At 43.0% G+C, this 13,592-nt stretch overlaps 1 protein-coding gene across 1 annotated transcript in view; it reads right to left on the bottom strand.

Moving 5' to 3' along the window:
* Positions 1-13,592, bottom strand: part of dlg2 (discs, large homolog 2 (Drosophila)) — a 658,820-nt gene that overhangs the window by 490,195 nt on the left and 155,033 nt on the right. The window lies entirely within an intron of this gene.

Genomic DNA, 13,592 nt, shown 5'->3' with positions numbered 1-13,592 from the left:
TATGAGCACAATACTCTAGTTTTGGAATGTACTATAAGCCTATAAAGTATAACTGGAAAAATATCTACAAATAAAATCAAGTTGACCAGACCAACAATGAAATATCTTGGGTTCATATTATCTACAATGAAATAGAAGTCAAAATAAATTTAAGAATTACAGGTGGGTGTTTTAACCTCTTAAACCCTAGAGTCCCCAAATTTGGGGACTTGCCCCGTTTTGAAACATTTGAACACTCATAACTAACCAATGTTGACACCAACACACACTTATTATACATCAAAATGTCAAGCGAAGTCTCCTCTACAAAAGTATCCACTTCAATCACATATCAACTAACCACAGCTGAAACGCCAAGCAAATAAAGACATAAATCGGAATTAATTTTTGGGGAAAAAAACCTCATTTACTCCTACCAAGTATTATTTACTTTCATTTTTTTTTTGCATCTACAACATCCCCTAGGGACCTGTCTTTTAGCTGATCCAAACTTTTGCATTTTTGACCTTGCACAACCTGAGAAATAAGTCATAATGTATTGGTATGTGATTTTGGTGAAAGGCTCTAGGGCTTAAATTTGTATTTCCCATACTGTCCCTACTTTTTGTGATTTGGGGTTTTACGAAGAAAAAAACAACAACAAACAAACTGTCATTGTGGGTTGCAGGTCGATGTATAGTGATAGTAAATATGGTTGATTTTATGATGTTGGCTCGTTTGTATTTCAATTACTTTAACAATTTGTTGATTTCACTCCACCTATTATTAGGTATCAAGGTTGTTTATACTCTGCTGACTCACAGGTTAGCTGGTTCGCCACTATTTCCTGGCAGAACAAGATGTTCATCACGCAGATGGTTCATTTTGACTCAGTCTGTTCACTGTTTATTACAACAGTCTTGTTTCCTGAATCATCACTTTCTGTTCAACGTTGAAAACAAACAACTTCTCGTTAATTACTGACGCCATCCAAATATTCCCGCAAATATCATGCTGAATGGTAATAGAATAGAATAGAATACTTTTTATTGTCATTATACACAAGGTACAACGAAATTAAAAGACAACTCCCGTAGTACAAAGGTGTAAAAGTAAATATAAAAAGACAAATAAGAATATAAACATGTATTTACAAAGGAGCCAGTAGGTGTATATCAAATCAAATCAAATCAATTTTATTTATATAGCGCCAAATCACAACAAACAGTTGCCCCAAGGCGCTTTATATTGTAAGGCAAGGCCATACAATAATAACGGAAAAACCCCAACGGTCAAAAGGACCCCCTGTGAGCAAGCACTTGGCGACAGTGGGAAGGAAAAACTCCCTTTTAACAGGAAGAAACCTCCAGCAGAACCAGGCTCAGGGAGGGGCAGTCTTCTGCTGGGACTGGTTGGGGCTGAGGGGGAGAACCAGGAAAAAGACATGCTGTGGAGGGGAGCAGAGATCAATCACTAATGATTAAATGCAGAGTGGTGCATACAGAGCAAAAAGAGAAAGAAACAATCAGTGCATCATGGGAACCCCCCAGCAGTCTAAGTCTATAGCAGCATAACTAAAGCATGGTTCAGGGTCACCTGATCCAGCCCTAACTATAAGCTTTAGCAAAAAAGGAAAGTTTTAAGCCTAATCTTAAAAGTAGAGAGGGTGTCTGTCTCCCTGATCTGAATTGGGAGCTGGTTCCACAGGAAAGGAGCCTGAAAGCTGAAGGCTCTGCCTCCCATTCTACTCTTACAAACCCTAGGAACTACAAGTAAGCCTGCAGTCTGAGAGCGAAGCGCTCTATTGGAGTGATATGGTACTATGAGGTCCCTAAGACAAGATGGGACCTGATTATTCAAAACCTTATAAGTAAGAAAAAGAATTTTAAATTCTATTCTAGAATTAACAGGAAGCCAATGAAGAGAGGCCAATATGGGTGAGATATGTTCTCTCCTTCTAGTCCCCGTCAGTACTCTAGCTGCAGCATTTGAATTAACTGAAGGCTTTTCAGGGAACTTTAGGACAACCTGATAATAATGAATTACAATAGTCCAGCCTAGAGGAAATAAATGCATGAATTAGTTTTTCAGCATCACTCTGAGACAAGACCTTTCTAATTTTAGAGATATTGCGCAAATGCAAAAAAGCAGTCCTACATATTTGTTTAATATGCGCATTGAATGACATATCCTGATTTCTCACAGTATTTCTAGAGGTCAGGGTAATGCCATCCAGAGTAAGGATCTGGTTAGACACCATGTTTCTATGATTTGTGGGGCCAAGTACAATAACTTCAGTTTTATCTGAGTTTAAAAGAAGGAAATTACAGGTCATCCATGTCTATGTCTGTAAGACAATCCTGCAGTTTAGCTAATTGGTGTGTATCCTCTGGCTTCAAGGATAGATAAAGCTGGGTATCATCTGCGTAACAATGAAAATTTAAGCAATGCCTCTAATAATACTGCCTAAGGGAAGCATGTATAAAGTGAATAAAATTGTGGAACTCCATAATTAACCTTAGTCTGTGAAGAAGATTCCCCATTTACATGAACAAATTGTAATCTATTAGATAAATATGATTCAAACCACCGCAGCGCAGTGCTTTTAATACCTATGGCATGCTCTAATCTCTGTAATAAAATTTTATGGTCAACAGTATCAAACGCAGCACTGAGGTCTAACAGAACAAGCACAGAGATGAGTCCACTGTCTGAGGCCATAAGAAGATCATTTGTAACCTTCACTAATGCCGTTTCTGTACTATGATGAATTCTAAAACCTGACTGAAACTCTTCAAATAGACCATTCCTCTGCAGATGATCAGTTAGCTGTTTTACAAATACCCTTTCAAGAATTTTTGAGAGAAAAGGAAGGTTGGAGATTGGCTAAGATAGTTGGGTCAAGTGATGGCTTTTTAACTAATGGTTTAATTACTGCCACCTTAAAAGCCTGTGGTACATAGCCAACTAATAACGATAGATTGATCATATTTAAGATCGAAGCATTAATTAATGGTAGGGCTTCCTTGAGCAGCCTGGTAGGAATGGGGTCTAATAGACATCCGGCATCACTGAAAGCAGCCAAAGACAACAATATGTCTTTGGGATGGTTATGAGTAATTTTTTCTCTAATAGTTAGAATTTTATTAGCAAAGAAAGTCATGAAGTCATTACTAGTTAAAGTTAAAGGAATACTCGGCTCAATAGAGCTCTGACTCTTTCTCAGCCTGGCTACAGTGCTGAAAAGAAACCTGGGGTTGTTCTTATTTTCTTCAGTTAGTGATGAGTAGTAAGATGTCCTTTTTTATAGAGCAACAGACTCTTTTTCCAGGCTAAGTGAAGATCTTCTAAATTAGTGAGACGCCATTTCCTCTCCAACTTACGGGTTATCTGCTTTAAGCTGCGGGTTTGTGAGTTATACCACGGAGTCAGGCACTTCTGATTTAAGGCTCTCTTTTTCAGAGGAGCTACAGCCCACTATAATTATCTTATCTGAGCTAAGCACTAAGTCAGACAAAAGGTCTGAAAATTCACAGAGAAACTCACAGTAACGACCAGGTGGACGATAGATAAGAAATAAAACTGTTTTTTGGGACTTCCAATTTGGATGGACAAGACTAAGAGTCAAGCTTTCAAATGAATTAAAGCTCTGTCTGGGTTTTTGATTAATTAATAAGCTGGAATGGAAGATTGCTGCTAATCCTCCGCCTCGGCCCGTGCTACGAGCATTCTGGCAGTTAGTGTGACTCGGGGGTGTTGACTCATTTAAACTAACATATTCATCCTGCTGTAACCAGGTTTCTGTAAGGCAGAATAAATCAATATGTTGATCAATTATTATATCATTTACTAAAAGGGACTTAGAAGAGAGAGACCTAATGTATAATAAACCACATTTAACTGTTTTAGTGTTTGGTGCAGTTGAAGGTGCTATATTATTTTTTCTTTTTGAATTTTTATGCTTAAATAGATTTTTACTGGTTATTGGTGGTCTGGGAGCAGGCACCGTCTCTACGGGGATGGGGTAATGAGGGGATGGCAGGGGGAGAGAAGCTGCAGAGAGGTGTGTAAGACTACAACTCTGCTTCCTGGTCCCAACCCTGGATAGTCACGGTTTGGAGGATTTAAGAAAATTGGCCAGATTTCTAGAAATGAGAGCTGCTCCATCCAAAGTGGGATGGATGCCATCTCTCCTAACAACACCAGGTTTTCCCCAGAAGCTTTGCCAATTATCTATGAAGCCCACCTCATTTTTTGGACACCACTCAGACAGCCAGCAATTCAAGGAGAACATGCGGCTAAACATGTCACTCCCGGTCCGATTGGGGAGGGGTCCAGAGAAAACTACAGAGTCCGACATTGTTTTTGCAAAGTTATACACCGATTCAATGTTAATTTTAGTGACCTCCGATTGGCGTAACCGGGTGTCATTACTGCCGACGTGAAATACAATCTTACCAAATTTACGCTTAGCCTTAGCCAGCAGTTTCAAATTTCCTTCAATGTCGCCTGCTCTGGCCCCCGGAAGACAATTGACTATGGTTGCTGGTGTCGCTAACTTCACATTTCTCAAAACAGAGTCGCCAATAACCAGAGTTTGATCCTCGGTGGGTGTGTCGCCGAGTGGGGAAAAACGGTTAGAAATGTGAACGGGTTGGCGGTGTACACGGGGCTTCTGTTTAGGGCTACACCTCCTCCTCACAGTCACCCAGTCGGCCTGCTTTCCCGGCTGCTCGGGATCTGTCGGAGGGAAACTAACGGCGGCTAAGCTACCTTGGTTCGCACCGACTACAGGGGCCTGGCTAGCTGTAGAATTTTCCACAGTGCGGAGCCGAGTCTCCAATTCGCCCAGCCTGGCCTCCAAAGCTACGAATAAGCTACACTTATTACAAGTACCATTACTGCTAAAGGAGGCCGAGGAATAACTAAACATTTCACACCCAGAGCAGAAAAGTGCGGGAGAGACAGGAGAAGCCGCCATGCTAAACCGGCTAAGAGCTAGTAGCTGTGCTAAGCTAGCGGATTCCTAAAAACACACAAAGTGAATAATGTGTAAATAATTTAGAGGTGATTCAGCAGAGGGAGTGCTTTAGTTAAGGCACGTGAAGATTACACTGAAACAAATCGTTATCTAGATCAATCTAACTACGCAGATTAAACAGCTAACAGATACAGCAAAACACCGCTGTGCTCCGGAACAGGAAGTGATACAATACCGCAGTGAGAGCCAACCATAATAGGGCCAAAATAAATAGAAGTCTGTGCTATTCATTGCATTCACCTTTATAAAAATAAATGCAATGAATAGTGCAGACTGTAGGCTAATGTGCATTCAATACTCGTATTGCACTTCGGTAGAACCTATTGTTGAGTCTGGATGTGCAGGCCTTGATGGACCGGTACCTCTTTCCTGAGGGCAGCAGTGAGAACAGGCTGTGCCCGGGGTGTGAACCATCGAAGCTGATGCTTCTGGCCCTGTGCAGACATCTTCTATTATAAATGTCTGACAGAGAGGACAGCTGTGCTCCTATGATGTTCTGTGCTGACTTCCTGACTCTCTCCAGAGCTTTCTTGTCAGCCTGAGAGCAGCTCCTGTACCACAGCAAAATGATGTTGGTGAGGACGCTCTCTACAGAACACCTATAGAAGGACAGGAGCAGTTCCTGTGACAGGTTGGCCTTCCTCAGTGACCTTAAAAAGTACAGACGCTGCTGTGCCTTTTTCACAAGGGCATTGGTGTTGGTGCCCCATGTAAGGTCCTGAGAAATGTATGTTCCCAGGAACTTGAAGTCACTGACCCTCTCTACGGTGTCTCCCTGAATGAGAAGGGGGGGGTGGTCCTCCCTCTTCCGCCTAAAATCTAGCACCAACTCCTTTGTCTTTGAGGAGTTAAGTACCAGGTTATTTAGGGAGCACCACGTAGTGAGGTTCAGGACCTCCTCTCTGTAGGCTGTCTCATCGTTGTTGTGAATCAGCACCAACCACGGTAGTGTCATCTGCAAATTTGACAAAGATGTTGCTGCTGTGGGGGGTTGATGCACAGTCATGGGTGTACAAAGTGTACAGCATGGGGCTGAGCACACAGCCCTGAGGGGCCCCAGTGCTCACTGTCAGCACTGAGGAGTGGAGGGACCCCATCCTGACTGACTGCAGACGGTTGGTGAGAAAGTCTCTGATCCATCTGCAAGTGTGCTTGCCAATGCCCAGACTGCGCAAAGTCTGGGCATTAGTAAAGGGAGAGAGCTGGCTGATATGATGGCAAGGAGAAAGGTAGACATACTGTGTGTGCAAGAGACAAGTGGAAGGGAAGTAAGAGCAGGAGCATCAGCGGTGGGTTCAAGTTATTGTACCATGGAGAGGACAGGAAGAGAAATGGTGTTGGGGTCATTTTAAAGGAAGAGTATGTTAAAGTGTGTTGGAGGTTAAGTGAGTGTCTGACAGGGTGAGTGTGGAGATGGAAATTGAAGGGGTGATTATGAATATCATGAGTGCATATGCCCCACAGGTAGGTTGTGAGATGAAGGAGAAAGAAGATTTCTGGAGTGTGTTAGATGAGGTGGTGGAGAGTGTGCCCAAGCATGAAAGAGTGGTGATAGGAGCAGACTTCAATGGGCATGTTGGTGAACGGAAATAAGGAAGTAATGGGTAGATATGGTATCAAGGATAGGAATGGGGAAGGACAGATGGTAGTTGATTTTGCAAAAAGGATGGAAATGGCTGTGGTGAATACCTACTTTAAGAAAAGGGAGGAGCACAGGGTAACATATAAGAGTGGAGGAAGGTGCACACAGGTGGACTACATTCTTTATAGGAGATGCAAGCTAAAGAAATCACAGACTGTAAGGTGGTAGCAGGAGAGAGTGTCACTAGACAGCATAGGATGGTTGTTTGTAGGATGACTTTAGAGGTAAAGAAGAAGAAGAGAGTGACAGCTCAACAAAGGATCAGATGGTGGAAGCTGAAGGAGGAAGACTGTTGTGTGAAATTTAGCGAGCAGGTGAGAGAAGCACTAGTTGGAGAGGAAGCAATTTTGGACAACTGGAAAAGTATTGCAGATGTGGTGAGGGAGACAGCTAGGGCAGTACTGGGTATGACATCTGGACAGTGGAAGGAAGACAAGGAGACTTGGTGGTGGAATGAAGAGACTCATTCAAGGCGGAGGTGGGATTACACCAAGGATCAGCTCTGAGTCCTTTCTTGTTCGCAGTGGTGATGGACAGGTTGACAGATGAGATCAGACAGCATGGATTATGATGTTTGCAGATGATGTTTTTTAACATTCCTACCTGACGGACATGGTTAAGCCCTACGTACCTGCGAGGCCCTTGCGTTCGCAGGACGCAGGGTTTCTGTGTGTTCCGAGGATGAACAAGAAGTCTGTGGGGTATAGAGCCTTGTCCTACTGTGGTCCGACTCTTTGGAACGATCTACCTGCTGTTATTCGGCAGTCTGACACGGTGGAGACTTTTAAATCAAGACTGAAGACCCACTTTTTTAGCCTGTCTTATTAATTTAATCTGTTTGTGTTTGCTTTGTAATTTCTATTTATTCTACTGTGTTTTATCTTTTTTACTGTGCTTTTCTTGCTTTTAATTTTAGATTAATTTGTGTTGTGAATTGTGTGAAGCGCCTTGGGGCGACTTTGTCATGAGTTGGCGCTATATAAATTAATAAATTGAAATTGATTGAATTGCAGATGACATTGTGATCTGTAGTGAGAGAAGAGAGCAAGTTGAGTCTAGTCTGGAGAGGTGGTGATATGCTCTGGAGAGCAGGGGAATGAAAGTCAGCAGAAGCAAGACTGAGTACGTGTGTGTGGATGGGAGGGAGCCCAGTGGAATAGTGCGGTTACAAGTAGAAGTGGTGAAAGTAGATGAGTTTAAATATTTGGGGTCAACTGTTCAAAGTAATGGAGAGTGCGGTAAAGAGGAAGAAGTGAGGCAGGCAGGGTGGAGTGGGTGGAGAAAGGTGGCAGGTGTGATTTGTGACCGAAGAATATCAGCAAGCGTGAAGGGGAAAGTTTACAAGGCAGTAGTGAGACCAGCTATGTTGTATGGTTTAGAAACGGTGGCACTAACAAAAAGACAGGAGGCAGAGCTGGAGGTGGCAGAGCTGAAAATGTTGAGATTCTCTGGGAATGATGAGAATGGGCAAGATTAGGAATGAACAGAGGAGGGATCCAGGGTATATAGGGAAAAGGATGCTGACGATGGAGCCACCAGACAGGAGGAGAAGAGGGAGGCCAAAGAGGAGGTTTATGGATGTGCTGAGGGAGGACATTCAGGTGGTTGGTGTGACAGAGGAAGATACAGAGGACAGGGTGAGATGGAAACAATTGATCTGCTGTTGTGGCCCCTAACGGGAACAGCCGAAAGACAAAGAAGAAGGTGTTTGCTTAATACGCACCAACCTACACATCTGACCTACTGAAACTGTATGTTCTGTCAAGGTCCCATAGGACTGTGAATCAGCCACTTTTAGTCATCCCTAAGGGCCCCTTCACACATAAGATTTAAGCCGACTCGCGCACAAAGGATGAACTGCATGCCATTCATGAAAAAACAGAGATGCCTCCAACGCCTCGTACACGTCGCTTCAACTTTCTGCACACAACAGCGGCTGAAAGACGGAGTGCACTGTGAGAGCCAATTCGATCCCTCTCATGGCAGGTGTCGGCCAAATTCCAGGTGACACACATGAGCATCCAACACTGCTCGCTTGACACTTAGAAAATGTGTGGCCATTTGCACTGTCAGCACGAAACAGTCAGCAGACAATCACTTTCAAGCTGGATGTGAAATCTGTCTAAGTGCCCCACAAGTGTGGCATTGCAAAAAGCAGCACACGAGCACAATTGCATAAAATGCTCATATGTATGTACAGACATGATCACATGTGGGGCCAGACAGCCACGTCTGAACGCACACAGCACGGGGAGATGCCTGTCAGCTGCTGACCAGAGACACAAATGACGGCTCAGTGCACACGACGTGTCACATTACAAACACAGAGACTCCCGCCAGGACAGATATAGTATTACACTACCTACATACACAATTACAGAACAAATAACTTGTATGTCCCAGCTGGGAACCACGTAAGATATTTTGACAGACATGACCTAACAATTATCCACTGTGATGCATGTGTGTCTGCTTGCTGTCCACACATGGACATACATAAAAACATATATCGCTGTTGCAACAGGCTGCAGCGAGCGAGTGCACAGTGCGCACATTGACAGGCTGTCCCAGGTGAAATAGACCGTCAGATCATAACACGCAGTGGCCGATCTGAATATCATGTCACCCACGTGAGCCCTATTCCACATGACGCAGTGTCTGTCCTGCGGTGCGCCATCCACAGGACACACGTGTCGGGTTGGACACTCACGGAGCCAGCCAGACACCCCGGGCCAGCAGACGTGGACGTGATATGAGCGCACTGCTTCATTCATGTCATGTGATGACTACATCTGTGACCATGGGTCATCTACAGAGGAACAGGGGGTTCATACTTGTATTGTCCACTCAATTAGAAGGATTCAATAAAATGCGTTTTTGAATGGTGTGTGTTTTTTTTTTCTTTTAAATTTGTTTATCTCCTTGTTGATTTCAGGTATTTTACACACTTTTATAGGACAGTGATGGTAGGGCAGTGGTAAAGTTTCTGTCTGTCAATCAGAGCTTTTGTAAATTGCAGGTTGGAATCCCGCAGGTGGCATTTATTTTTCCCACAGCAGCTGCGTGGCATCGTTCCACACACTCCAGCTGGTCGCACTGTGTTCCCGCTGCGACGGTTTCATGCATGTGCACGAGCATGCATGAAAACCGTCGCAGTGGATCGTTCACAACCTGTTTCGACTGTGTGTCCCTCCTGACGTTGGCTTGATGTTTTCGTGCAGGCTGTTCCGTTGTGATTCGCCCTGATTCATGCTATGTGTGAAGGGGCCTTAAAACATGACTTAAAACTGCATTGGGTGATCGTGCTTTTTCTGTTGTAGCTCCCAAGGTTGGCTCCCACGTTGCCTGTTTTTAAGTCTTTTAAAAATGCATTTTTATTCCTTGGCTTTTAACTCACAATGATTAAGGTATGTTCTTCTGCAATTATTTCTCCTGTCATGTATTTTCATTCTATTTATTGGTGTTTCATTGTTCTGTTTAGCAGCTGTACAGCACTTGTTTAACCTTGCTGGGGTTTTTTAAGTCTTCTATAAATAAGCTGGATTGGAAATTATGCACATTATGCTATTTATTTAATAGTTTTTTAAAAGCAACAATTAAAAATCAATACCTTGGGATCCTGCTTAAAACAGTGTTTGAACTTGATATTTTCCACATAGTTGAGGAAAAATATTTAGGTAGCGCTTGTTTGCAATAATTTAATCAAACACTATTTACCTACGTTATGTGGCTATAATGATCCATACTGAAATGTAGCCCAGGGGCCTGTGGCCACTTCAGTCTGTCCCGACCACAACTCAACATGAACCAATACACAGCAAATGTCCACCAATCACATGTTTTAACATACTGCATTTTTTTTTTTAAATCAGTGGGTGGCTATTTAACTTCCCATGTGTCTAACTGAAATTGCCACTGATTAGCCACAGTGGTTAACAGTTTTTAAACCCCACTGAGAACCCTGATGTGTGATTACAGATGTTGAGTGGGGAGAATTTTGCCATGTCAATGACATCATCATCTACTACCACCTAACGCAAAACTGCTAGAATGCAATATTACACAATTTTCAGATCAAGTAGAAAGTGGAGGAATAGTCACCTGAACACTTCAAATAAATGACCAAATCTTTCACCTGGAGCAAAGCAGTGCACAGCATTTCTATATTGTCTAAAAATGATGTGTAGTTAGGCACAGATTTAGAGCAATGCGGGTTGTGTGACAACTATTGTCTAAAACTGAGCACTGCCCTGGTACTGATTTGGTACAATATTCAAATGCACCTTACATGAGCAGGTTAAGGACACACACCTCTATATACTCTGCTACTATACACAGTGAAACTGAATTAAAGAAACCATCAGAGTCACTGTTGTAGGATTTATTGTCATCTAGGTACAGACTGCATTATGACATTGCTGGTCACGATATTGTTTCCCTTTTTATTTTTGCTTCTTTGACACGGGGATTCAGGCTCCCTTGCCTCTGTAAAAAAAAAAAAAAAAAGAAAGAAACAAAAAAAAAGATGGTTATCAAAACTTGTTAGGCTGCACTGGCAACCAACAGAGCATTTATAGGGGGAGCAATGACTGATCTTTGTTCCTACATTTAGCATGCGCTGCCAAAATACGCAAGAGATATTTTGGGCCAGTGTATCATCACAGCAGTGCAACATGGCAGCTCCATGAGAGGGCGTGCTCCCACGTATAGATATAATAAGCAAATTCTAAGTTGAACGAACACACTGCTTCATTGTTACAATTGAATTATACACTAATTACAGATGTTTATGAATGCTATATTCCACTCCTGTGAATAAACACCCCTTAATCCAAAAACTGTAACTCTAAAATTAAGGTAAATAGCTGGGGGAAAATAATACGGGGTGGGAGTCCACCTCATTGCTTCACCACAGCGAGCTTTGGAGGCTGCTGTTCCGGGGGACACGGTGACATGTGATGTGAGCAGATCCCCTAACTCACCACAAACCTTTCACTTGTATTTGCTTCCAAGATAGCAGTAATGCCTCTGGTTCTTAAAGGGGGATGGCAGATGACATCAAGTCATGCTCAAAACACACCAATACTCATTAAACAATAAATCCACCCACTTTGCAGCCTATGCCCTATTGTATGCTCAGGTTACACATCCTCTTCCAAAGATATTGGAGTTGGACACATCCCAAATGCACCTGCAACACGTACGAAGAGGATTTAGATTGAAGGTGCCCCCCTAAGACAAAAAGAACACACCCAAAAGGCTACACAAAATATTTAATTGGCACATAACATATGAGGTCTATTAGATAATAAACCGACCCTTTTATTTATTTTTTTTAACTATAGGATGTGAATGACTATATAGTTGAATGACGTGCGATTACACCAATCATGCTTGAACCCTCGTGCGCATGCGTGAGTTTTTTTTCACGCGTCGGTGACGTCATTTCCCTGTGGGCAGGCCTTGAGTGAGAGGTGGTCCCGCCCTCTCGGCTGAATTCCTTTGTTTCACACGCTGCTCGAGACGGCCGCTCGTTGCTTTATCAACATTTTTTCTGGACCTGTGAGAATATCCGAGTGGACACTATTCAAGAAATTAAGCTGTTTTCGGTGAAAAGTTTAAACGGCTGATGAGAGATTATGGGGTGTTTCTGTCGCTGTAAGGCCTTCCCACACAGCGGGATGTCGTGCAGCGCTTCCAGGCGCCGTCGTCGGCCTGTTTCGACCTGAAAACATCCTAATTTAAGGCTTAATTCACCCAGGACGTCGTGAGAGAACAGAGAAGACTCAGAAGAGGTCGGCATGAGGACTTTTATGCCGGACATTCCACTGTTTAAGGACATTTTGTAATGAAAGACGTGCGCTCCGCAAATTTGTGTGCGCCGCGACAGGAAAAACACCTCCGTGTTGAAAACCATTTGTAAAATTCAGGCGGCTTTTGATGGCTTTCAACAAGTGAGTAACTGAGAAATTGTTTAACAGCTTGGGCATGTTCCAACTTGTCCGTTAAGGTTTCCAACACGGAGGTGTTTTTCCTGTCGCGACCCCCGCGGTCAGGTCCGGCCCGACATGCGACTCTGCCCGCACGTTCTTTCATTACAAAATGTCCGTTAACAATGGAATGTACGAATAAACTCCTCATGCTGACTTCTTCTGAAAGTTCTCTGTTCTCTGACGACTTCCTGGATCAACAGAGCCTGAAATGCGGAGGTTTTCAACTTGAAACGGCGACACGCTGCCGCCTTGAAGCGCAGATCGCCGTCAGGCACCGTGCGCCGTCCTTACGGCGACACTACCAGACCAAAATCTCTCATCAGCCGTTAAAAGTTTTACCGAAAACCAGCTGAATTTATCGAATGGTGCCACTCAGTTGTGCCTTACAGTTTTGAAAAAATTTTGATCAAACAAAGCAGCAGTCTCTGAGCCATTCCTAACAATGAAAAAAAAAAAAATCGATGAGAGGGTGGGCACTCCTCACTCAAAGACTGCCCACAGGCGAATGACGTAACCGACAGGCGTGAAAAAACTCTTGCATGCCCACGAGGGTTCAAGCATGTCTGATGTAATCACACGTTATTCAAATCCATATGGTTTTTGAAAAAAATAATAAGGTCGGATACTTTTCTAATAGACCTCGTAGTACATTTAAACACCCACCCTTCTGTGTACTAGGGATGGTTATTGATAAGATTTTATCGATATCGATGCCATATTGATTCCGCTTATCGATCCCCTTATTGATACCTCTTGTGAATTTTTCTGTGTACTAAAACTAGGCGTTCACAGTTTTCTATGTCAACAACATTTTAAATTGAAACTGGATCCTTGATCTCTGGACATAAATAAAAATTAACAAAAATCTGTAGTTTTTGTTAAAAGCATTTCCTTTGAGACAGTTTGGCATGAATGTCAATCCATACCTCTGAGCTGA

This window comes from Thalassophryne amazonica, chromosome 9, assembly GCF_902500255.1.
Source record: "Thalassophryne amazonica chromosome 9, fThaAma1.1, whole genome shotgun sequence".
Taxonomy (NCBI): Eukaryota; Metazoa; Chordata; class Actinopteri; order Batrachoidiformes; family Batrachoididae; genus Thalassophryne; species Thalassophryne amazonica.
The sequence above is the reverse complement of the archived record's forward strand: the minus strand, read 5'-3'. Positions and strand labels throughout refer to the sequence as shown.